The sequence below is a fragment of the Vidua chalybeata genome, chromosome 1 (assembly GCF_026979565.1).
Source record: "Vidua chalybeata isolate OUT-0048 chromosome 1, bVidCha1 merged haplotype, whole genome shotgun sequence".
NCBI classification, from domain to species: Eukaryota; Metazoa; Chordata; class Aves; order Passeriformes; family Viduidae; genus Vidua; species Vidua chalybeata.
The window spans coordinates 12,210,231-12,234,886 of record NC_071530.1 but is presented as its reverse complement, the minus strand read 5'-3'; positions in this window follow the sequence as shown (position 1 = coordinate 12,234,886).

Sequence of the window (24,656 nt, the reverse complement as noted above, 5' to 3'; positions counted from 1 at the left end):
GGACAGAGACCTCTCTTCTCCAGACTGTGCAGTGTCTCCTCTGCTGCACTTTCACAAAGGCTGAGAGCTGAGGTACCTGCAAAAGCAAAGCTCAAGAGACTTTTTTGTACCAGATTCTCCCCAGTGTCTTGGTAAATACATTGAAATGTGAAGATATGTGCCTAACTGCACCTCATACATTTTCTCCTGTCAGGTATCTCCACATCTGAGGCAGGAGATCTTGAATCACGTGAGAATTTCCATCTTCTGTCTAGCATCAGCAGCAGTCCTGCCACTGATAGAAGCAGGTTCCCCACTTGTGTCTGCAGCAGTGCAAAAATGCACTGATTAATGAACTTCTCATTCCCCTGAAAAGTGTGCTCTGCAGCCACAAGCAGTTTCCTCCAGGGAACAACACATGCGACTTCTTGAATTGATAGAAAATATCTGATAAAAAGATATTTTATTATTGTACTAATCATACCTAATTCTTTAACTAATACTTAAGATGCCTAAATGACTTCTGCTCTATAATTTATGTTGTTTCTTCAGAGGAAGTGGTTTTCTAGGTACTATTTGCATAAATACACTCTTTTTATTACCAGAATAATTTCCTGCTTTTGGAGAAAGCAAGATCTTCAGAGATGAGCATATAAGATAATAGTATTGCTATGAAAATATGAGCTCTACAATTAAAAAAAGAAAGAAATACTTTGCTTACCTATAAAGAGTCCATCTGCACATCAGTGAACCTTTTAAGTTCATAGTTAAATTATGAAGTGCTGTATATGTTAACTAAATATTTATGTCCTACATTACTACAAGAAGAAGTTCTGGTCTCCTCTGGATCAATAGCCATACGTTTCCATTGAGGAAAAGATTTTACCTGCAGCTGGAAATAAGATCTGATTCAGAGTATCTGGTTTAACCATTATATTCCTCATCATATTAACAGATAGAGATCTTGCATCACACACAGCCTTTATTTTTTTTAATGCATTGTATATATTCAGAAGGCAAAAGAAAATCTCTGTTCAAATCTTCTCATGGTTAAACAGCTGTAAAGTTGATGTGCTGAGCACCAGCCAGCTCTTCAGAGAACCGAGAGGTAAGTAGGGGGCCCTTCTCATACTCAAGCTCACCTCACTGGGTACAAGATCACACAAGTCTTGCTCAGGGGCAAGATGTTATCTGGCCTAGGATTTAAGGTTGAATGCAAACACAAAAATAAGCAAAAAGAAAAGCATCTATGTTCCTACCTGGGGAAAGGTTGACATTTTGGTAACTACATCCAAAATGGAGTTCCTGAAAGCCCCTTTTCAAATGCCACATAAGCATCAAAGGCACCTAGTCTTCACAGCTGTTGCATTTTGTGACCTTAAAGTATGCAAAGAGCTCACCTTGTGCACAATTGCAGAAGAGCTCATGCTCTGACATGGTTGAACACTGCACTGTTGATCACTGCACTGTAAAACCTCTCACTGAAGACCCGGCTGCCTCCCTTCACTGAATTCCCCTCAGGGTCTTCCTGACTTGGTAAGCATTATCAGGGTAGGGCTTACACACACAGACCAGATCAGCTCCCCAGAAAAAACTGAGTGCTTCCACAGCTACTGCATTTGTCAAGAGGACACAGTGCAATTAAACCATTGATTTAAATCATAGGGGCTTCCCCAGGAAGTGGGAGATGAAAGTTAATTCCTCCCCCTGCCAAAGGGATTTCTTTCTTCTTAGGTCAGTGGTCAGAGGTAATAGGCTATGCATAAAATAACTAAGGTTCTTTGGGCCAGAAAGAAACCAGAAAAATCAGCATGACTCCTCTGAGAATGACACATCCTTTTTGACTTGGCTATTTAGTAACAAACCAACTGTGCTTTCTGTTTAAAATTCCCTGAATCCTGCATTCTTTTCTGAAAAGTGACAAAACAAGTTTCAACAAGCATGTGGAATTTAGCTTTCCTCCCCCAGCTGCCAATGTTACCTGGAGCTCTGTGGTTATTGCATTTGCCTGAGGACAAGCTAAGAGGAATTGAACTATTCCTGGAAGCTGAAAAGAGACCCAAAATCAGGCTGTGCCCTATCCAGAAGCCATTTACAAAGTGGCTGTGGCCGGTATCTGCTTCAGGTTGAACACAAATTTTCAAAGATTGTCAGCCATAACCTGATCTCTGTGATGAGAGCAAGCATTACACATGTCAGTGTCCCTCATGGAAAATCCAAGATATATTTCACATAGAAAGTATGAACACAGAAATTCAGTATTTCTTGTAATTTCTATCTTCTTGAATAACCCAGTTTCTTTAAACACTTTCCATGTGGATCTCACAAATACAGCCTATGCTCAATTATGCAGCACAGAGGCAGATAAGGTAGTTCCTGATGCACCATTGTCAGACATGGAGAAATCACTTCTGGTCAAATGGATCACGGAATCACAGAATAATTTGGGTTGGAAGGGACCTCAAAGGCCATCTGTTTCCAGCTGCCCTGCCATGGATAGGGATGCCAACCACTAGATCTGGTTGCTCAGGGCCCCATCCATCCCAGCTTTGAACACTTCCAGGGATGAGACATCCACCACCTCTCTGGGCACCCTGCTCCAAGGATGAGACATTTCAGCATGGTCAGTTGCCAGCTTGGATATCTATACTCTGTCTATCTATCTCACAAACACTCAGGCTTGATGTTTCTTCTGCCTTTTGGTCAGAGATTATATGCTTTAGTCTCATCCCTCTGGCTCTTCTGTGGTCTATTTATCCCTCCACAAAAGAAAATTGAAGGGATTAACCAGCCTTCAATGTGAAAAGAGGTAAAGACTCAATAAAGATTTACATCATCTCTTAGTGGCATAACACACATTTTAATGTGTTTTTGCTTGACATGCAAGGCCAGTACAATATGAAAGATTGCTAATGAATACAATAAAGCCTAACATTAAGCTTTTGACTTCATCCAGGAACAGCGTATAATGCAAAGTTGAGGTCAAAAATCAAAACCTAAATCTTTGTGCTATGGTATTTTTCACGTCAATATGATCAGAGTTGCTTTCTATTTATATATATTTCTTTGACTTTATCAATTTAAGACAGTAGTTGGAGATTTATTTAAGTATAGGATGTTAGATATAATTTGCATCTATTAGTGCAAGCTAGACCTTTTGCTGCCCTCATGGTTGTATGAATGTCAAAGGGACTCAGCATTCCAGGAATACCATAATGAACTAAATATGAAGTCAAACTCACGGGGAAAAAACCCACATCAAAGGTGAAGTATGTTTTCAATCAATCTCCTCAGATGATTCATCTATGAACATCAAGATTGTATAATGACCTGCAGACCTGATTCTCATGCACAGCTGTATGGAGTAAACCAACAGCAAATGAACTGTGAAAACCATTATTTTCACTGAGAGCCTAAATAAAGTAACATTTATTTGAACCTTTTTCTGTTCCAATGAGATTTTATTTTAAAGAGACGTTAAATAACATAATTAGGCATTAGCCTTTCCTGGCACAGAAAGGAAACCAAAATTGACCTCCTTTGTACTTCTAATCAAAATTGCCTTCACATCATAGCTTTAAAAAAAAATCAAAGTCCCCTGCATTCAAACCATGGCTGGATTGATCTCTTCTCTATGGATATAAAGTTCTATAATGCATAAAAATGCCAAAAGTGTGCATGTTTGTAAATTTATATATTTAGGTGAATAAAGAGATGCATATATGTAGAGCTATGTATCTTTGCATACATACATATATATATGTACGTGTTTATATTCATCTGTTTGCATATAAACATATATGCACACTTGTATCTTTTTAATGCATTTAATATAAGAATCATGCAGAAATTTCTTGGCAGCACTGAGGCAGATCCTCCTCTTTTACAGGGAACATTGCATTATAACAAAGAATTCTTATAATTGCTCTTTAAAAATTGCACGTGGCTCAACTTCATGCAGCTACATATTATACAGAGCTGTGTGAAATCTCATTATGAAACCTCAAATCAGTTAAAGCTCACCTAATCAGAGATTTGTTAATAGCCTGGCATTCACCTTTGGGTCATTACAATGACTGTATGATCTTTTAGAGGATGAAGTAACTGTACATCTATGGATTTTTTTGTTTTGAAAGATCTGCTACAGAAAGAAGTTTTAAATAAATGACATTGAAACTAGGAAAGGCCATGACAAAATGCTTGTTTATTCAGAACAAAACCAGTAAATTCAGTTTGATAGTGTTTGCTATTGCTTTTATCTTTCTGCCAATATTTGTTTGCTTAGCATGTCAATAAGAGTTGACTCATGGACTGTGTATGTACAAGTGTTTGTGCTGCACCAGTTCATGAGCTTGTCTTGAGAGCTGATGTTAGCACAGGAATTTTTCCAACAAGGAAACAGAAATGGTGTCACATATGAAAGAGATGACCAAAGGCTTAGACATGTAGAACAAAATACACATAGTGAAAAACTCAGAACAGTCAATCTTTTTATATTTGGAACTGCTGCTTATTACTGCAGCAGGGTTGTGCTGAGCATGGCACACAGACAGGATGCCCACAGGCACATGTGAACAACTCCGTCAGCCTTTGACTGAAGTGTGTCATTGGATGAGTAATTTCAAATGCTGCACACACTAGATCATCCAGAGCATATCTGTATGTATTTAAAAAACAGTTAAATTTGCTGGATAAACCATTTTCTGTTAAAACAGATCACTCAGTATAAGATGCCATTAAAACAATCTGGGCAGCTTTGTCTAAATTTTCATGTGTTTTCCCCTCCAACTTACTCTGAAGTCTAAAATCCACAGGCAAAAGGAAGTACAGGGAAAGGTTTAGCCCTGTGTATTAAGACAAAAGATGACACAGTTACACAAATAGAACTCCAGGTGACATTATTTGTCAATTTGTGACTAATTTTCAGTGCTCACCAAGGCGCTTGGCTGAACTAGTTACACATGACAGTGTGACTGACCTCACTTTAAGAGTGGATTTAAATAAGTGCAAATGGAAAATTAATAACAGGGATAATCAAACATCAGACTTGGTAAATTTAGGAGGAACATAAATCTAAAGGATTGTATACATTATATTAACACCAAAATAGTTTTATAGCATATAAAGCAACTCCTTTAATGAAAAATAAATAACTACTGCAACATTCTGCATTCCTTTCCCACTTTGCTCAGCTGAATGTTCAAGTTAATGTTCAACATATTTAATATTTACATACCTCACTGGATTAGATTGTTTATTTTGCTAGTTTTACCATATGTTCAAAATGCTATGCAAACAGTGATGACCAAATGCTGGTCAGAAGAAGTTATATCACAGATTGAAAACACTGTTTTAGAGCATACATGTGCACTGGATGAAGGTTTAAAATCTCTTTCAGCTCAGTGATTCAAAACTTCAGATCATGCTTGATGATGATAGTCTGATGGCTATAAAGAACAGACATGAGAAGCTGCTTTCATCAAGAGCCTCTTTTACTTGTGCCCTGTAGTGGTTTATTCAAAAAAAAAAAAAGAAATGCCACTGACCAGGAAATCATATCTGAAACCTCAAAAGCCAAAGTAATGATGAATATTTAGGTTAAGTCTGCTCTTTGATTTTCTTTTCGGTTAGAATGATTGATAAATATCCCTCTAGTGAGTAATATTTCTTGACTGATGGATTACTTCCTTCTTAGAAATTTTGAATCAAACTAACATAGACATTTTGATCACATTTCATTCTTTTACATTAATGCAGCATAAAATCCTCCCACTTCTACATATGTGTCAGATAGAAACATTATCTTGAATTCATAAATATTTATTGACAACAAATCTTATATGGAGTTTCCTGGATTGCTAACAAAAATGTAAATACAATAGATTTATCTTCTTCAAGAACTCTAAATACTGATTATGCTAATTTATATGATACAGATAAGGCCTTTGAAAAGATGGACAACAGGCCTGTTGGCTTTTATTTTTACAGATCCCAAAGAATGCTCTGCAGTTTAAAATGTAAACAGAAATGGGTTTGCCTCAAGCTAGTTTTTATCTAATATTAAATGCAACTTGTTGGTGCCAAGTATTACAAGGGAAAAGAGGATGAATGTTACAATAAGATCATGAAGAAGGTCATCATAATTGTGTGCCTCAGGCTTCTGCACAGGAGAGCTTTCAAGGGGTACAAGTTTTAAAGGCACTGGGGCAGATCCAAAGCTAACACAAAGTTGCCTGGTCCCTTTGAAGTCAGTAGAGGCAGCTTGATTTGCACTGCAGAGACTCCTGTCTCTGAACAGGTAACCCAGCAATTCCATGACGCCTAGTTAACGAGCTGTCAAAGCCTAAACACCAGTTATCCACTCCTCTGCTTCCAGGAAAGTGACATACAGCCAGAACTATATGTGTAGCATTTAAGCATCTGCCACAGATGGGGAATTTAGCACACTCGCTGAAATTATTCCAGGAATCCCTAAACCATATTTGAGCATCAGTAACAGTATAGAGGAATGCACAGTTATCAAGAATGCCATCTAGTGTACCCTCCAGCAACACTCCACCATAACAAACTCTCTGCTCACCAAAATAACCTGAAATGATGATGAACTGTATATCACACTAGATTGTGATAGATGAGGCCATTAATAGCAACCTGAGAAGAATCACATGGCTGGATCTAATGGAAATCACATGGCTTTTCAAAGCAGCTTGGGAGTGTTTTGTTCTATAGGATGGCACAAGATTCTCTGTATATGGTTATATAAAATTATTCTAGTCTCATCCAGTCTGTCTCACTAATCTTTCATTAGGATGCCTTGTGTCAAGTCTGTAACCAGAGACTCCCCCCTTTTGTGTCTCTGAATCACTCTGAATGTAGGAAAGAGGAAATTTTGTGAAGCAAGTCCCCTGGATAGCTCCCTGGATAGTTCTGAGATAAGCATTAAGATGTGCACCCCCAATAAAGATGCTTGGTATGATGTTATCTGGCAAGTGGTTACTCTTAATCTCACTATCTCACAGTTGCTCTGGTATGCAATAACAAATTGTAAATACCAACATGTTTTCCACCATCCACATCACATCTCTTATTTCTTCACATGCAGGATTCAGTGACTACACTTCTGTCATGGCACAATGTGAACCAAGAGCAAAAGCTTTCCATTACCCACTCATTTCAAATGTACTCACTTGTAGTGGGTTTGCTGCTCCATACAAAGTCAGTTTTCTGACACTTGTGAGCAATATTGCTGGGAATAATTTACACACAAATAATTCCAATTTTTTGCATTAAGCAATTGCTCAGATACATCTACTATGTTATGATCAGTAATGTAAAAGCATTAGAATTTGTGCTCTACACTGCATTTCACCATAAATAACTCCTTCATATTCATCTACAAAATCAAGAATTATTTAATGAGGAAGAAAGGTCTAAAAAACAGTGAACTAATCTAGCATTTAACTTCTCCATTCACTATATACTTCCTGTATGACTTTAGACAAGTTGTTTGGCTATACTCTAACTTCCTCCAATGCAGACCAGAGATAAAGGCACAGCTGCTACTACAGAGCTTTTTGAGGGTAAATAATGTGAAAGTCCATGAGATGTTTGAACAGAACAATAGTAGAGGCAGGTAATACAGTTGGAGATATCTGATGCTCTGCTCACTTCCAGCAGTACTAATGCCTGCTCTCATCTCTGGAACATATTTGCAATAAGCTTTGTCAACAGAGCTTCCAGGTTGTTTTGAACCCATTAATAAAAAGGGCAGATGCTGAATGTGTTTAGTGACATTGTCCTGAGCACAATCTGCAGCTGAGCTGTCAGCTCCAGCATACCAATGATGCTGCCCCAGGAGGAAGAAAGCTGAATTTTTGCTCTCAGATGTCTGCACAAACACTGTGAAGGCTGACACAACCCATATTGCTAAAGAGCACAGAAATTATCATTCAATAAACTGACTTACCACAGGATATCAAGTGTTTCTCTCTCCTTCATATTTTCATTGAACTGAAACCTAAATATGATTTTAAAAAACTCCAATAAAAATTTGCTGTTAGAATGCATCTTCACTGTTATCAATGGAACTGCTCAAGTCAATGAAAATAGACAAATCTGAGCCAGTAAAAAGTGGAATTTTATTACTATCAATTTTTAATTAAATAATGTCTTAGCAAAATACAAAGACATCAACATTCTTAGAATCTATATTTCCCACTATGAGAGTAGAAGAAAGTAGAATTAGAGCTCCTGAGCACCCTGCTTTAAGCTAGAAGACCCTGGTGTGATCTACAGTCTCCTAGCAGTTTCGACACAATTTCTCACTCTGATTAGTACGTGGGAATTCATCAGGAAAACAGAACTAGCAGAAAAAAGATTGATATTGAACATTTAAGGAAACCAAGGGTACATGTTGAAAGATCTGTCTTTTTTATTCAAAGTTTGTGTCTGTTCACATTGCAGAGCTCCTGATGCCCATTCAAACTGCTGTTATATGATGAGCATCACTTTTCAGTCACATTAGTCACAATACCTTAGAAGCATATGGACAGCATCTCAGCAGGAGGTATGATTGTCTCCATAGCTATTAAACACTGAAAGTAGTGAATGAAAATCCCCTATTAAAGGTAGGTGAAGTGAAAGTCTAACAGAAGTCTGAATCTTCACTATTCTGGGAAAGTAAACCCTCAACCCAAATATACCAAGGAAACTCAAGGGTAAAGAAATACCATGGGTAGGAGTTAAAAAGGAAAGATTGAAAAAAAAAACAAACCAAAAAATGTATTATTTAGTAAATAGAAATTCAAATATTCAGCATAAGTCAGAGAAAGTGCATGGTAGTCAAGCAAAATCTGTTAGGTTGCATACTTCAGAATCTGCCCATAATCCTGTCTTTAAATACATGATGGTATTTAGTGATATTTAAAAAGACTTTAAAGTGCACACACAGACATGCAGAATAACTCAGTAAATCAGTAGGCATGAGGGGAATGGAAAGTAGATACTTGTCTTGGGAAAATTGATATAACTGCTTGGACTTCACAGTGTCAAATCTGGCATCAATTGATGACAAATTTACTCCATTTTCTTTCTAAGGAACTAATTTACTCCAAACAAGCAACCTCTCTGAGATCTTCACAATCTTTAAATGATAAATCCAAATTTTCAGGTACACAATGGAACTTCACCTAGATCTCCAGGTGGCCTCCAGTTCATCCTGCAGGCTCTGGTGCAACCGCTGTTCCAAAATGTAGGAAGTTTGTGGTACCTGAGTGACAAACGGGTCTGTCTAAGGGGTGGCTTTGTCAGGAATTCTGTCCCTCTGTGAAAAATGAACCCTGTGAGCTGACTGTAAGGCACAATGCAAGAAAACTCCAAGCACATGTAGTCCTCTGCTTGCACTAACAGAAGAAAAGTCACTCTTATTTAGTTACATTTGGTCCAATTTCAACAGTCACTGGTTGTTGAAGAAAATGTAATTTCTTTGTGTGTTAAATATCATCAATAACAATGAAGAAAGAAAGTTTAAAACTGCATGGAAAAAAAATTGTGTGTGTGTGTATGTATATGTATACACACACACACCCATATATATACATATATATCCATGTAACATTAATAAATGCCATGTTGTTCCCAAACCTGCATTTCCCAATTGCCAGGGAGGTTTCCTCTTGAACTCATTTCTACCAAAGGGGCAAAAACAGGGCATGAAAATACCTGTTAAACCATGTAAAAGATGATCAAGTGATTAGATAACCAGCAAATGCAAAAAATCTTTTATCATGAAAATATCTGTGTTTGGTATGCACAGCAGGTTATCATTAAGATTTCATTTGGAAAATAAAAAAAGCAAACAGTATGAATAAAGAAGACATCTCAAGGGACATAGTAATGGTTTCCAGTGATTTCAGAAGAATTAATAAAGAAAAAATGTTATAATATAATTTCTTGGTTTAAGCGCCACTATTTTTGGTGGTACCCTTTTTTGGTGGCACACTTCACATTTTTCAGTAGCCATTTTTAAGTGTGAGAGTGCAAAACTGGGATGCAGTTTGATTCGTGAAAAGCATAAAAGTTCTTTGTGCTTATGTTGGATGCATATGACTGATACACAATAAAACCTCCAGTTATAGACAAAATATCTTAAAATTCAGGTATTACAGACCTCTACCTGATTGATTAATTAATCAGACAGAAGATTTAAAGGTGACTTAAATGACATATTTTAATAGTGAAAATATCCACTCTGTCATTTACGGAATAGCAAAAAATAATGGCTGGAAGGAAAGTCAATTCTCTTCAAAACAACAGGAAATAGATTTTGAGGACGAGAAAGATGCATTAGCAGAATAAAAATTCAAGGGAAATTACATATTCCCTCCCTTAAAACCTTCAAATAAAAATATGACATGAAAATGAGCACAAAACCCCACATGATTTCTCATTTTCCAGTCAGGGGTAACTAGGCAAAATGATATGCCTGTGGTCAAAGAGGGCATTCAGTGGTCCTTCCTGATTTCCAGTCTCATCAGTTAAATTCTCAGAATCTGCAAAGTACATAAGCAGAATTATTCAATGAAAATTATTCTTCAGTAATTTTATACAGTATTAAGCATATTTTGCCTTCCTTTTAGGAGATATAACTTTAACATCTTTGGGCAGATTTATTCTGCAAAAAGTTGAACACTTGCCTTGAGAATGATAAAGACATCATCATGGATACCATCCATATCTCTGACTAGAGTAAAGAAAATCAGTCTAGATTGGACAACTCATACTCATGTCTAATTTGTACTGCAAACAATCCAGTAATCACCTTATTAAGGTTAACATTAAAGAGTCTGTTTCCTAGAGGGAAGTAATTTTATAAACAATTATGATTAAAGCATGTTCCCATTTTGTAAGGAAAAGACTAATACATGAACTTACATTATATTCTGAAGAGAAAAGCTTCTGGGTTAGTGACCGTACCCTGATTACTCCCAAACATGTTGTGAAGATGGTGAAAATGTTCACATACATGAAAGAACAAACACATCTATTTTTGGACCATGATAAATTTTGACAAGCATTCACCCCTATTTATGAATGAATATTCTTTGTTTTTATTTACATTCCTTCTGCTTATCTTTTGTAAAAAAGAAATGATCGTTTGTTTGAGTTTTCAGTCACATTCAGACAAACTGTAGCACCAGGGACTGGGTCACATCTTCACATCCCTAAGGGACATAGAACCTAAAACCCATCAGCAGAGCTCAGCTTTGGAAGCAGCCAAACAAGTTAGACAAGAATGTGGACAAGGCCATTCTTACAAGCTACGATTTGAAATTGTATATGTCTGATAAGAGAAAACTAAATGTAAGGTCTAGGCCCAGGTGATAAAACCACAGCTTAATTGCTTAGAAACAACCAAAGCCTTGTGAAAGAGAAGACTGCAGAAATTTCCTCTGGCACTTCTCTTATTTTGAAATTTTGGATATCCAAACAAGAAATAAATGTGACTTAAAATCAAACTAAGATATTCAACAGATCCTTTGTATATCATCAAAAGCAAATACCACAACATCCTATATTGATCTGTGCAAATATCAACACCCTTTGCAAGACTAATGGGCTGGGGGGTGCTGTGGGATTTTTAAACTTGTGAATTTATGAGAAAAGTTGCTGTTCAGAACCCCCCTGCTCCTTCTGAGACAAAAGAGTGAGATTAAGTATTGGTCTTAACACTCCATACTGATAGAAAGCCACAGGTGCAGGGAGAAATTGAAAAAGAGAAAAAGAAAAAGAAAAAGAAAAAGAAAAAGAAAAAGAAAAAAAAAAAAAAAAGAAAAAGAAAAAGGAAAAAGAAAAAAAAAAGAAAAAGAAAAAGAAAAAAGAAAAAGAAAAAGAAAAAGAAAAGAAAAAGAAAAAGAAAAAGAAAAAGAAAAAGAAAAATTAAACTCCAGTGTATCAGGGTTGGAATTTTTCTTCTTAAATTTTGGCTAGCAGGAGATACAGCTACATGCCTCATAAAATGAAAGTTTAAATACAAAACAAATCACCAGTATACAATATCAAAACTTTTGCAAGATCAAACATTTTGCAATCTGAACTGCAATCTGAAAGAAAGATATTTAGAGTAGAAAACAAAATATGGTATGATACTGAGTATTGGCATTTTTTTATAGATTTCATATGACAAAGAACCCAGAAAATAGCACAACTTGAATGCTCTGGTTACCAGAGATGCTGGGTGACATCTGCATGTCATGCAGCCCCATTACCTCTTATGGATGGACACATAACATGAGACTTTTGAGAATTCAGGCCAATATTATTAATAACAATTAAAATCTACAAGAATCTGGAGTTCTATGGAGAAATTATATTTTTAACACAGAAGTAATTGTATTTCTCTCTAAATGGAGGATGGAGGGCCAGAAAATATCTTTGTTTATAGCTAGGCTTTAAATTTAGGATTTCCATCCCCTGAGTGATATGTGCTTGTGAGGTGTGCTAAGACTGAGGGCAAATCTGAACTACATAAAAGGCTACAGCAGAGGTCTGTGTTTTGTATTGGCAAAGTCCATGAAATCCTGAGAGTATTTTGCAGACAAGAGACAACACACAAATTCTATGTAGCTGATTTTGAACTTCAGCTACCTACAGTGTTCCCTCACCCAGCTCCAGCTCTGGAGTTAACCTGAGCAAATCCACTTCAGATACCTTCAGATCTTCAGAAGAAAAGCCAAACTAACCATACTTTCTAGAGAACACATACATTTACACTAATATTGAGGAAAACTTTTTAAAAGTTTTGTGTTGTCTTTAATTTCCCATTTAAAAAAATATAGCTGTTTAGAGAAGCATGACACAATGGCAGGAGAAAAGAGAATATTTTTCTCCTCTTCATCAGAGCCCCAAAATAATAACTTTCTGACATTAGAGATTCTTCAATCAGAGACAGAGGTTTCTTTCAGTCTGCATTCATTTTGTCACTTTTATGTTAGTGGAAGCAATTCAGAAAACACAAAACAAAAGTTTGGTTTTGTGCTCAAAATAGTCAAACACACGGAAACACATATTGAGCACCACTTCCCAGCAGGTTGGTGGGTTTTGTGTATTGTCACTGCCTTTTTTTGGAGCTCTGTTACGGAGAGAGGACTGAAAGATGAGTTCCAGAGCGCCTACTTGGTGCCTGAAATGGAAGTTGGATGAAATGTAGGCAGTGAAGTCCAAGAAAGTGATCCAGAAAAAACGTGCAGCAAGGGGTTGTCACACCCAACAGACACTAACGCTCCAAAAGCACCTTCCTTTTCAGCCTCAGCTGCTTTCCAGAGGCTTGTGCTTGTGCCCAGCTCCTATCTTGACTCCTTGGTCTCTTGGGGACACCCAAGAGCTGAGCTGTGTCCACCCTCCAGCTGAGCTCTGCCAGTGTCATGGTGCCAGTTCAGCACACTGAGTCCATCCCAAGGAGCAGCCACTGTGGTGATGTGCAGGACCCAGCCTGTGGGATGAGCTGCAGTTCTGCCTCTGCCCACCTTCTAGGGCATTTGTCCTGATGGTTTTGCTGCAGCTGCACACCCCTCACACAGCAGCTGGTCAGTTTTCAGCTTTGCAGCCATGGCAGTGCTGGTAGCAAGGTTTCCCTCTGGAAAACAGTCAGGGCTGAAGGGACTGATGAGTGTCCCTGTCCCTGCCCAGCACTGCAGGCTCCTCTTGCTACAGCCATAGCTCAAGACACCATTTTAGCCCACTGGGGTTGGCAGTCCCTGTGCTGGAACCCCAGGCTCCCTGTGCTCTCTGCCCACACATCTGACATCCTCTCCCGTTGCTCTCCCCAGTGCCCAGGACTGACCTGTCCTGCTCCCGGCTGGACAGACACTGACTGCAGCCCCAGGGAGCCTCTGCAGCCCCCAGCTGACCTCCATGGGGAGTCACCATCCCATGGGGTGTGTTGGCAGGTCCCCTCTCACCTGCCTGGACTTGGGCTTCCTCAACCTCTGCCCATTGTCCAGTCTCTGTCCATTTTCCAGGCTAGCAGCACAAAGGAAAATGGCATCGGCCATTTCCACCACTCTGCAAATCCCTGGCAACACGAAACCAGCATAGAGAATAAGGAGACATCTGCTTCCATCAACTGCCTTTTTTCCTTCCCTAGCTTGAAAAATGCTCCACTGCACCCCTCAGAGAGAAAAACAGCATTACAAATGTATTGAAACAAGCTGTCATGGCCCTAAAATTTCCTTTTACGAGCAAAGGAAATTCCACTACTCCAGAATGACAACCACAGCACTTCTGAGAAACCTCTGTAAATGTTGACTGAGAGCAAGCATGTTGCTTTAGCCAGGTTTATTACTAGGAAATACTGGGGAAAATGTGATGAGAAAGCCCATTCTTGGGAACTCCAAACCAATAGCGAGATTGAAACTGCAGAAATTTTCCCTTCAGTGAACCAAAGCCTTAAAACCTTCTAATGGTTTGCTCATCCTTACACAAATGCCTCTACATAAATCAGTCAAGTATAATAAGGCAATAAAATTTAATTCATGCACAAATATCTGGCAATCAGCTATGCTGGGAAAAAAAATTCAGAGCACTAAATAGGAGCTTTGAAAGGTTTCCTGAAGCATGATTTAGGCAATTTTTGTCAGGACTATGACATGATCTCTAGAAATCCATTATGATTTTCATGCATATTATCCTGTTCTGCCACAATTGAGAACCATGGCAGTGCTGGAACTAAGGTCTCCCTCTGGCAGACACTGTCAGGGCTGAAGGGACTGATGATCTTCCCTGCAGAATCCTTTTGGTTCTACAGTTTGGTTTATGTTAGTAATCAAATAGAAATAATATTTACTGAAGATTCAAAAATTACTTGTAAAAATATACTTGGCATTGCAATTTGAAACTTGGCATATAATGGACTACCATAAGAACTGCCCAAAAAGCATTTTCCTTTCTTTCTCAAATTTTATATACAAATAAACAGAGTCTCTCAACGTTATTTGTTTATATTAAAAGAATCAACTTCATATTTTCAAGCATATTTTTTGCACTTGTGTAATTCTCAAATGGGATGAATCCAAATAAAATACCATACAGCTCATATCAATGTCTTTTATTAGAGAGGTTAAAAGTAGCTAAAATTTAGTTAAAAATAAACTATGTCAAGTTATTTCTTTTTCCAGATGGAGCAAAAAACACATTTGAGATTTTTACCAGCCACATATTGCATTAATGCTTTGAAGGAGATATAACACCCCTAGCTGATGGCATTTACCTATGGCACACAGAGATTTACTCTCAGTTATACCAGAGATATGAGGAACAGAAAGCAGCCAAAAGCGTGGAAGATGAGCCCTAAGTTTTATTCAGCTTCTGTTGACTGAAGTCCTATCTAGACCCTTTTGTCCCCTCCTTTTAGTATTGAGCCACTGACTTAGAAAGAGGCAGGTCAAGTGACTTGTCTCTTTAAGCAACAAAAACTTAGGAAGATGCACAATATATATTCTGTGCAAGGTTACTCCTCCTCTCTCTGGAGTCCTCTATTTTATCCCACTGTTCAGCCAGCTCAGCATCACCTCTAAATGCCTTAAGTAGAGTGAGTGTCCTGCCATGACACACTCGATTAGAGAGCTGTGGATTGAGGTCCTCTGAGGAGGTACAGACCTCAGGGATTCTCAGGATTTTAAGGAACCAACTACTAAAAATGCTCAACTTAAAGGTCTTTTCATCCAGCCCTTTTTCCTCTCCCCATTTTTGCCTCACTTCCTCTGCACCTTGACACAAAGAAAGATGTGAGGGAAACAGTGAAACTCCTTGAACTTTCCTACTCTTGGACTCTTAAGTAGATTTTTCCTTGGAAAGAGAAATCTGCCCCAATACTCAGAGACCAAAAGAAGGAAAAATAAAGTCAAGTGAAGTACATAGGGTTTTTTCCAACAAGGCTCAGAGGGGATTCTGGCATGAGACAATAGTCTGGAAAGAATCAGAGAATATTGTAGAAAGAATGTCTGAACGACCTCCTGAGATGAAGCCAAGAAAGGCAATTTTTTGACTTCTGTCCAGAAACATTACCCTTTTAGGAACTGAGGTCTGGGGAATTTTTAAAACTGTTAACTATATCCTTTTAGGTAGCCACTGAGCCAAAGAATGGAGTAGATAGAAGAATTAATATGAATGACTCAGATTCCACGTAAATCCAGATTAGCAGCAGTTTGGGCATTGTGAGCTTTTGTCTATTTTCTCCTTTTTTCTCTTTTTCTGTTTTTGGGTGGGTTTTTTTGCCCTTGAAGCTTCAACTGTGTAAGATATAGACAAACAATAAACTTTGGTCCCCATACAGACCAACCGGATGAAAATAGTTTATGGGAGTTCAAGTGTGATAAACTCATGATGCCTTGTGGATTTAAAAGCCTTCTGCCCCTGAGCTTTGTGACTCACTCATCTTTAGAAGCCAAGTAAGTTTTCCCAAGTAATTCAGGAGCTGACTGGCTCAGACCCATGGCACTGCTAGGGAAGCATGGAACCGCTATGAATGTCTAAAATCTCTTCCTGGTTTTGAGATAATGCAGCATAAAAATAAGTCTCCCTTGAACAGACTCAGACCTCCTGCCAGACACCACTCACAATGTGCACACAGACAGTAGCTGATGGGTAGCAATTTGTTAAATTGCCATAATTCTGGATGGATTAAGGGTAAAGGTCTCACATATTACAGCTACAGAAATAAGTCTCATCTTTTGATTGGAAATTCTATTGCTATTCCAGTAAAGCAAGGTTGGACATTAACAGCTACAGCAACATGATAACTATTGCCATTCCATTCCTTTTACTTTGACATTGCTCTGCCTAAAACTTTTCTCCCTTATCCACCTGCAAAAAATCATGCAATGGCATCTGAACAATATCATTCCTCACAATGGGATGCAGTGGGTAAATCCTGCTGCTGTCTTGTATTTCTCCCATCTCCACAGTTTCTATAACCTTTCTGTCTTTTGGGTTTCTTTAAAAAACACCATCACCTCACGAAATCCATGAAATTATAACTGTAATCACATATCTGTGGTTGGTTGGCAAGAATGTTGTACAAGAAGTCTCCTGTATGTACAAAAATTCACTAAGACTCTGAGGTTTTGCAGTTCTCTTTCCATACTATTCTAATGTCTTTTTAAGAATAGTGTGATTAAATATCTTAGCAAAATACACATTCATCCATGCATTTACTACCAAAACATTTTTTAAAGTATTTTAAGCAGGTTTTGTAATAGTATTTTCCATAGCTAGAAGGCTTCTTGAAAAATATGATTAATTTTTGAAGTGGAACACATTCAGGTTTTCTCTTATTCAAAGGACTAGAAGTTGTTGCACAGACTTCAGTGTTGACAGGGTCATATCTTATATGTAGATCTCCCTAGTTAAAAAATTATGTTGAATCATCATTCCCTGCTAATCCAGGCTGGTTTTTTTACAAAGAAACAAAGTTTCCTTAGACCATGCTTCTGCTTTGATCTTTTATCTCTGCTTAATTAAGAACTCTGATTCACTTTTACCTTGCCAGGATGTCTTGTATCCCTGATTCATTTTCCCTTGGTGAGATTAAAAAAGGTGACTCTTGGCTGCTTTCCACTTTTACCTTTGCATAGTTGGTCTAGCAAAAGTGGCTAACATTTTCCTTATTAATTTTTAGACTTTTGCATTGACCCTTCTGCCCAAAGGCTGTAGCCTTTCTACCCTCCTTGCTTCAATTCTTGCAATGTTACCAATGAAAGACATTTGCTTCCTGCATGTAGTAAACTCTTATTGAAACACCTTAGATTTTTTTTATTCCATTTCTCCTGCAGCACAGAGTAGGACTATGCTTGGATAGGATTTTTTACAATGGATACCTTTGGCCTCATTAAATAATTTCAAAATAAACCAGAAGGAGTTGGTTCCAACCATTATATAGGAGATAAACAGTTTTTAAAATGTGGCCTAATTAAATAATTACTCAATAGACCAAAACAACTCTGATCTGTCATGTAGCTAATGTGCAGTTTTCAAAAACTATCTAATTAAAGTAATTACCCAATAGAGCTGATGGTTCCAAATGAGCCACTATTTTTCTTTAGGTAGTTGGTGCCCAGATTAAAACAATCTGATTGTATCATTTCTTTAAGAAAGTTTATATGTATCAATCAAGAACACATTAGGATCTTCTTCCACTTCTATTACTTTGCAGCTTTTTTAAGATTCTTCAGTGATCACAGACTTCTGTAATCCCTGAGTGCCAAATGAGGGGGTGCTTCATTTCCAGATTAGAATCTGGGATGCCTCTTCAGTAACAATGTGTTCCTTTATTTTCTGTTAGCTATATTTTCACTTAGAAAAGGGGTATCAGAGACCCTTTGTAAATGCAGGCTCTTTGTATGACAATTACTTATCCCACCCTGGCACCAGTATAAAGATTTGGGGTGCCAGTGTGACATGTTACAACTGACTGGTCGATTCTGATCACAGATTTATTTTAGCAGCAAAGCCCTCCTAATAAAAAAGCATTTTATACTAATAAAGTTGTGCTTTGCTTGGAATCATTTAACCTCGCTGCTCTCCTTCTCCCTCCCCCTACACTCCTCAGAATAAAAGGAAGCCTCAGCAAAAGCTCAGTTTTGCCAATATGTCTGTGCTTACACCAGCGATTTCACCAGCACTGGTCTGTCAATCACACATCACACTTTACCACCCTCCTCATCAACAGAGCTGCTCCAGCAAAATTTTGTATTATAGACCTGACCTGTGCCTCATTAAAGTGGCCAAGGGTCATAGGCTATAAAGGCACACAGACATGTTTGGAAAACAGCAGCTTCCTATCTTCTCTTTAGTTTAATTGCTTTTGAACTTAAATGGAAGCTGACTTTGTTTTCAAATTTTGACCAAAATCATTTCCATGGCTACTTTTGACTGGTTCAATTTTTTAGCCACAGAAATCTGTTATCTTTTCAGCTGTACTTTGACAAGTCAGATGTTTTAACATCTTAATCACAGGGCTATACCTGCAGAGGTTTGAGGGAGTATCCAAAAAGATGAGGCTCAATAAAACGGGGCAAATTTTTGTAAAAATTGGAAGGAGACCAATACAAGGCTACTGGAAAGAGATGGAGGAGGAAAAAGTTCCCAAATGCCAAAAGTGATTCCACTAGACTAATTCTGAATTGCCAGAAGACCTTTTTGACTTGGTGGCAGACATGGCAGCTTGCCAACTTTAAGAACAATCTTTTATTAAGGGACTTATAGAAATCTTTGGCTATTTAATTTTAGTAATCCAAGTGTGAATATATTGTATTTACTTTTCGAAACATTTTTCACTTTCTGCGACTCTCTGCATTGGTATCTGTCATTAAATGGTGTTTGTTACTCGCTGTTCTATTCCTTATACCATAAAGAAGCCTGCAGCACATGTCTGTTCTTGTGTTGGCCTAATTGACTCCAAAATTTCACAGACATGATGTGAAATAACTGAGGTCCTCTAGCAATGACAGTGAGAGCCCCAGCTTTCACTACAGTGACGGCTTCATTGCTTGCAACAGTGAAAAACAACCAAAGAGCAGAAAACACACGCTTGTGCAGAGGAGCTTTGACTTGGAACAGGGTGAAGAGAGTGTTGAAGACCCAGCAGAGAAATGAGAGCCCTGAGCCTGAATCAAAACCAGGTCTATTAGAACAGTAAGACTATTTTCAGGATTTTCCCTTGTTTGAGATTAACCAAAGTGACAATATGCCAAAAGAAACAGTTTTGTTTTAGTCTGGAAAAGAACATATTAGTTAATAATGCAAAGCTTATCCTTGTTTTTACAGTAACTGCAGCTGTGTAACTGAGATGATAAAATTCCAGTGCAGAGATTTTAAAATGTTTCTATATCATAGATACAAAAAGATTATTAATATGATCTCCATTTGCCTTAGAAAGGCAAATTATTTTCTTTTGTCAAATCTCTATGGCAAATATAGCAACAATCCAGATTTTTCAATGTGAATATTGAGCTTGTGATTTCTTGAAAAATTAATTTTTCCCTCTTTAGCCATATCAATCATTCAAAAATTTTCATAACAGGGGAACTTTGACAAATGTGATGAGATGGACATTGATTCTTGGGACAGCATATTTGGTTATAGATGTCTTTGTTCTGTGAATAAAGTCCTCCTATGTGTTCTTTGTGGATACAAGGAAGGAAACTTATTAAATATAGGGTCAGGAAATACTTTTGAGTTGGTCAAAGATGTACTAATTTTCTTCTGCTGGTAAAGGGCAAGAAGAGTGGCACAGCCTTTATATCCTCTGTCTGTTAAATAAGAATGGAATGAATAGTCCCATTTCACAATTTTCTTGTATTGTAGTTGAAAGCATAATACTCTTAACTTCTTTCAGCATTGAGAAAAATCCTGAAATATTTTCTTTCTTGCTATTCTTTAGTGATTATTGCTGGGGGGGAGAAGGGGAGTGGCTCTGGAACTGATAAATTTTTAAAAACTTAAATTACAGCACTACATGATAAAATGAGAGACTGAGGATTAAAGACAGGTTTACATAAGAAGTTTTCAATTTTATTTCAAATAATTTCTTTGTTTGTTTTTAGAACCTCTCAGTGGCCAGATCTGGGATTCAGTTCTGATTGCATTATGTGACTGGGCAGAGAAGCAGGGATTTACATCCTTTTTCCTATTCAAAGCAATCTACTTTGTTTAGGAACACTTAGGCTGTAGAACCAACTGCTGTAGGATTCTGGGGATGTCAGATGTACAAACAGGTTGAAAGAGAAATTAGGACAAGGGGTAATGGCTTCAAAATGAAAGACAATAAATTTATTTTGGATATAATGAAGAAATTCTCCACTGAGAGGGTGGTGAGGCATCGGAACAGGTTGCCCAGAGAAGTTGTGGATGCCCTATCCCTGGAGATGTTCAAGGCCTGGTTAAAGTAGGCTTTGAACCACCTAATCTAGTGGAAGGTGTCCTTGCCCATGGATCTATATGATCTTCAAAGTCCCTTTCAACCCAAGCCATTCTACAAACCTATGATTCTAATCAAACTCATAGAGGATGGTCTCATTACTGTCAATCAACCATACAGTGCAAATCCAGCCTTTGCCTCAGAGGATTTCTACATTACTGATTAGCCAGAGATGAGCAGTGTGACTTTGAAAGACATGCTGTACCTGCCCTCATTCTTAGAGTAAAGTTTCACAGCAGCTCAAGATGATGTAAGTGCTGTACTTCCTCCTGCCCTGGGCACATCATTCCAGCCTCATTCCTTTATCCAGCTGGCCCAGGAAACATTTTCAATTGAAGACTAAGTGATGTCAGCCAAGTCAGCTTCCTGATCTCATCATATAAGCATAGTTGTTTAATCATTAGGGTTTTTTTCTGTAATCTTCTGCTACTGACAGATTTACAGTGGTTTATGAAGTTGTACAAACCTCTGGTCAACCCCAGGATAGAGAGTTTAATGCTACATTCCTCTGAGCCATCCTGTTCTTACCCGTGTTCTCCAGTGATGGGAATGTGGGCAGAGAGTTGTGCTGGCTGAACTGTTGATTTTGTGAGAACTACCTACAGTGAAAAAGCTAATTCAAGCTTGTGCAGGATGAGTTAATTATTGTACTCCTCTGTCAAGGTAACAGGCAGCTTGAAAAGTAGTCTGCTCCTACTGAACTGCAGCAGTGTAGTCTGAGCTGGTGATCCCTTCATGGCAGCGGTGCTATCACTGCTCTTTGGAAATAACCCCCTGAATGGGCTCTGAAGATGTCCTGACCTTTTTCAGCATTTGGTTTGTCTTAAACTTCACTAGAGATGGCTTTTTTTCTACCAGCAACTGTTCTACATCATTTATATCACTTCTCTTCAAAGGTGCTGTTAAACTAATCCTTAATTTTATAAGCCAATCAGCTCAGTGTGTGGTATGGTAACAAGGAGATAAGAGCTCTTGGCATGTGCCTGTATGCAGCTGTGTAACCTTTCCCACCCTGCAACACTTATTTGACTTCAAGAGGAAAGCATCAAAAATACAGCATTGTGAACTATTTTCACAGCATACGGGTCTGGCTGTGCAGTGTTTTAAACCCCCTCTGGTTCAAGTGCCACACATATTTTCTGTAGCATACATTCAGTGCTGAACTCCAGTGAGAATGGCAGCAGTGTCCTGAATCAACAAAAGCATTTATTCATATTACCTTTCAGATGGCCACTATTGCCACTGAAGTCAATAGGGACACAAGGGTTAACTGTTTAAATTTAAACAGATGCCTCAGAGCTTCTTGACATGAGAACAAAAATTAAATCCTGGGGCTGTTAAGTAAAACTCCTTCACTCTGGTTTTGGATTCTCTGATGAGTGAGAATTCTCAAAGGGGGCTGTCTGTGGAGGAAACCAAGAATTAACAGTGAAGTTACAATAATATTAAGCTAGTTATTACAGTCAGGGGAAGGAAGAAGGAAAAATACACACTCTAAAGCACACACAATATTTCATATTCAAGATTTTTAAAAGTTTAAATTAATCTTGAAATATTGAAGTTCTATTTTATGTTATTATTTTTGTCATACTCATAAGAAATATTTTTTCTTATTAAACCATACCAAATTTTAAAGGAAGGAAAAACAAAGAAAAGAGGATTTAGAAAACATTAAGTAATTCATAATTGAAAATCCTATTTCATCCTGGAATTTAAAATGCTTCCCATTTGACCTGAAACTTAAAATTAAATTTGCATTTCTGTTGCAAAGTTATATTATCTTGACCAGAAAGAAATAGTAGCAGTACTAGTGATTTCTTTTTCGAATATTCTTTTTCAAATTACAATCCTTTTACTGAAAAAAACATGCAACGCTAGATCCTCTGCTGAGTGATGGAGAGGAGGAGGATAGAAAGGGAAAGCAGCTTTTGGTGGGTGAGATTCTGTCTTGTAAGGTTTTTTATTCTAGCAAGCATGGGGGAAGGTACATTTTCAGCCCTTTCAGCTCTTTTTTTTGGGTGACAGCTGCTTTTCCTACCTGAAGATATACTCTACGTTAGAGGAACAGATAAAGAACGCCAGTGATTGCCTGACTTTGTTTCTATTGTCATATTTGTTGATGTTATCTTGGTTTATGTGGGTCAGAAGGCAGCCACCCTTGGCTCTCTTGCTGCTGCTGTCACTTACAGCTCTGAACAGTGGCCCTCCCGTGTTACCAAGTTAGAACAAAGGCACTTTTCACCCATTTATCACACAGACAGCTGAATACACATGGTGTAAAACATTACAGAACCAACCTCCAAATCCTTCTGCTTAATAGCATTGTATTCCAGTACCAATTGTTCTCTAGACAAAGAGGTGCCATAGGGCACCAGAGGGAAACATATCATTTCAGAGTGTAACATATCATAGAGAGCAGTTGTGAAAGATGTCCTTGCCCATGGCAGCAGGGTTGAACTAGGTAATCTTTAAAGGTACTTTCCAACACAAACCATTCTATAACATAATCCACACAACTGTGGCTGTAGGAGAGTTTTGTTGTGTTTTACAGTTAAGTGACATTATTTTGGAATAGCAAACAAAACAGACAAACAAAACAATCAGCTGTGTCAGAATTACACAGGCAAGATTTTCTAATTTGGGGGGCTGAGACTTCAAGGTCACTGCTGGGATTTTGAAAAGCTGATGTAAAGGCTGGGGCAATGAGTGGTCTCAGTGGGACAGGAAAATAGTACAAGGAAGGAAGTGATGAGTCTGTGAAGGGACCTCTAATTTTCCCTTATGAAAAGCATTTCCCCCTTTGTCTTTGATAAGTGCATTCAAAGCACCGAGGATGTGAGACATTGGTGGACATGGTGAACTCAACAGCAGAGCTGCTGTTACCTTGTACAGGCCACGATTTCAAACAGAAGCAGCTGTATGAAACCCAACTTGGAGCTATTTGAAAGAACCTGAATCTCCTTTCAGAGAATCCTTGTTTTACACTGAGTAATCAAAACTAGAAGTTTTAGAGTGGCTCAGTATAATTGTAAATAACCATCATCATAAATATCCACATGGCAAATCTGAGAATATGTAAAACACCACATTCTGAATAACAGTACCCTCTTTGTTCAGTATTAACCCCCAGCCATCCTGGCTTTATCTTCGAGCAAGATACTGTGGTACTGAACTCTAATGAAATATTTTCATCTACAGCTACTGTTTTAGGTGTTGCTATTTTTGTTGCTGCTTTTATTATTATTATTATTACTATTACTATTATTATCTATTATCATTATTTGCTCTCTCTCTATATTAGTTATTTCTTAGCTCTGTAGCTGTCTGTGATTGTTCATATCAAATAGTGGTCTAGTGATGTACATAATCAAAATTGATTTAAAAGTAACATTTTATGGAATCTGAGGAATGAGTAATCTCTCACAGAAGATGATGGATGAATAGTTCAATACCTGGCATGTGCTGCTATTTCAAGTTCTTCAATCTTCTTTTTTTTTTTTTTAAACTCGCTAATCAAAAAGTTTGCTTTAAATACATGTATTTAATTTATATAATATACACTCAAATTTTAACTTGGGGAGGAGGAAGGGAGAGTGATTCCCTGTAGTCCAGAGATTTCTAGAGTGATTTATCCAAAATGCTGCAATTTTTGATCTCCAGCTCCAATAAGAACAACTAAAGAAAATATTTTTCAGAATCAAAA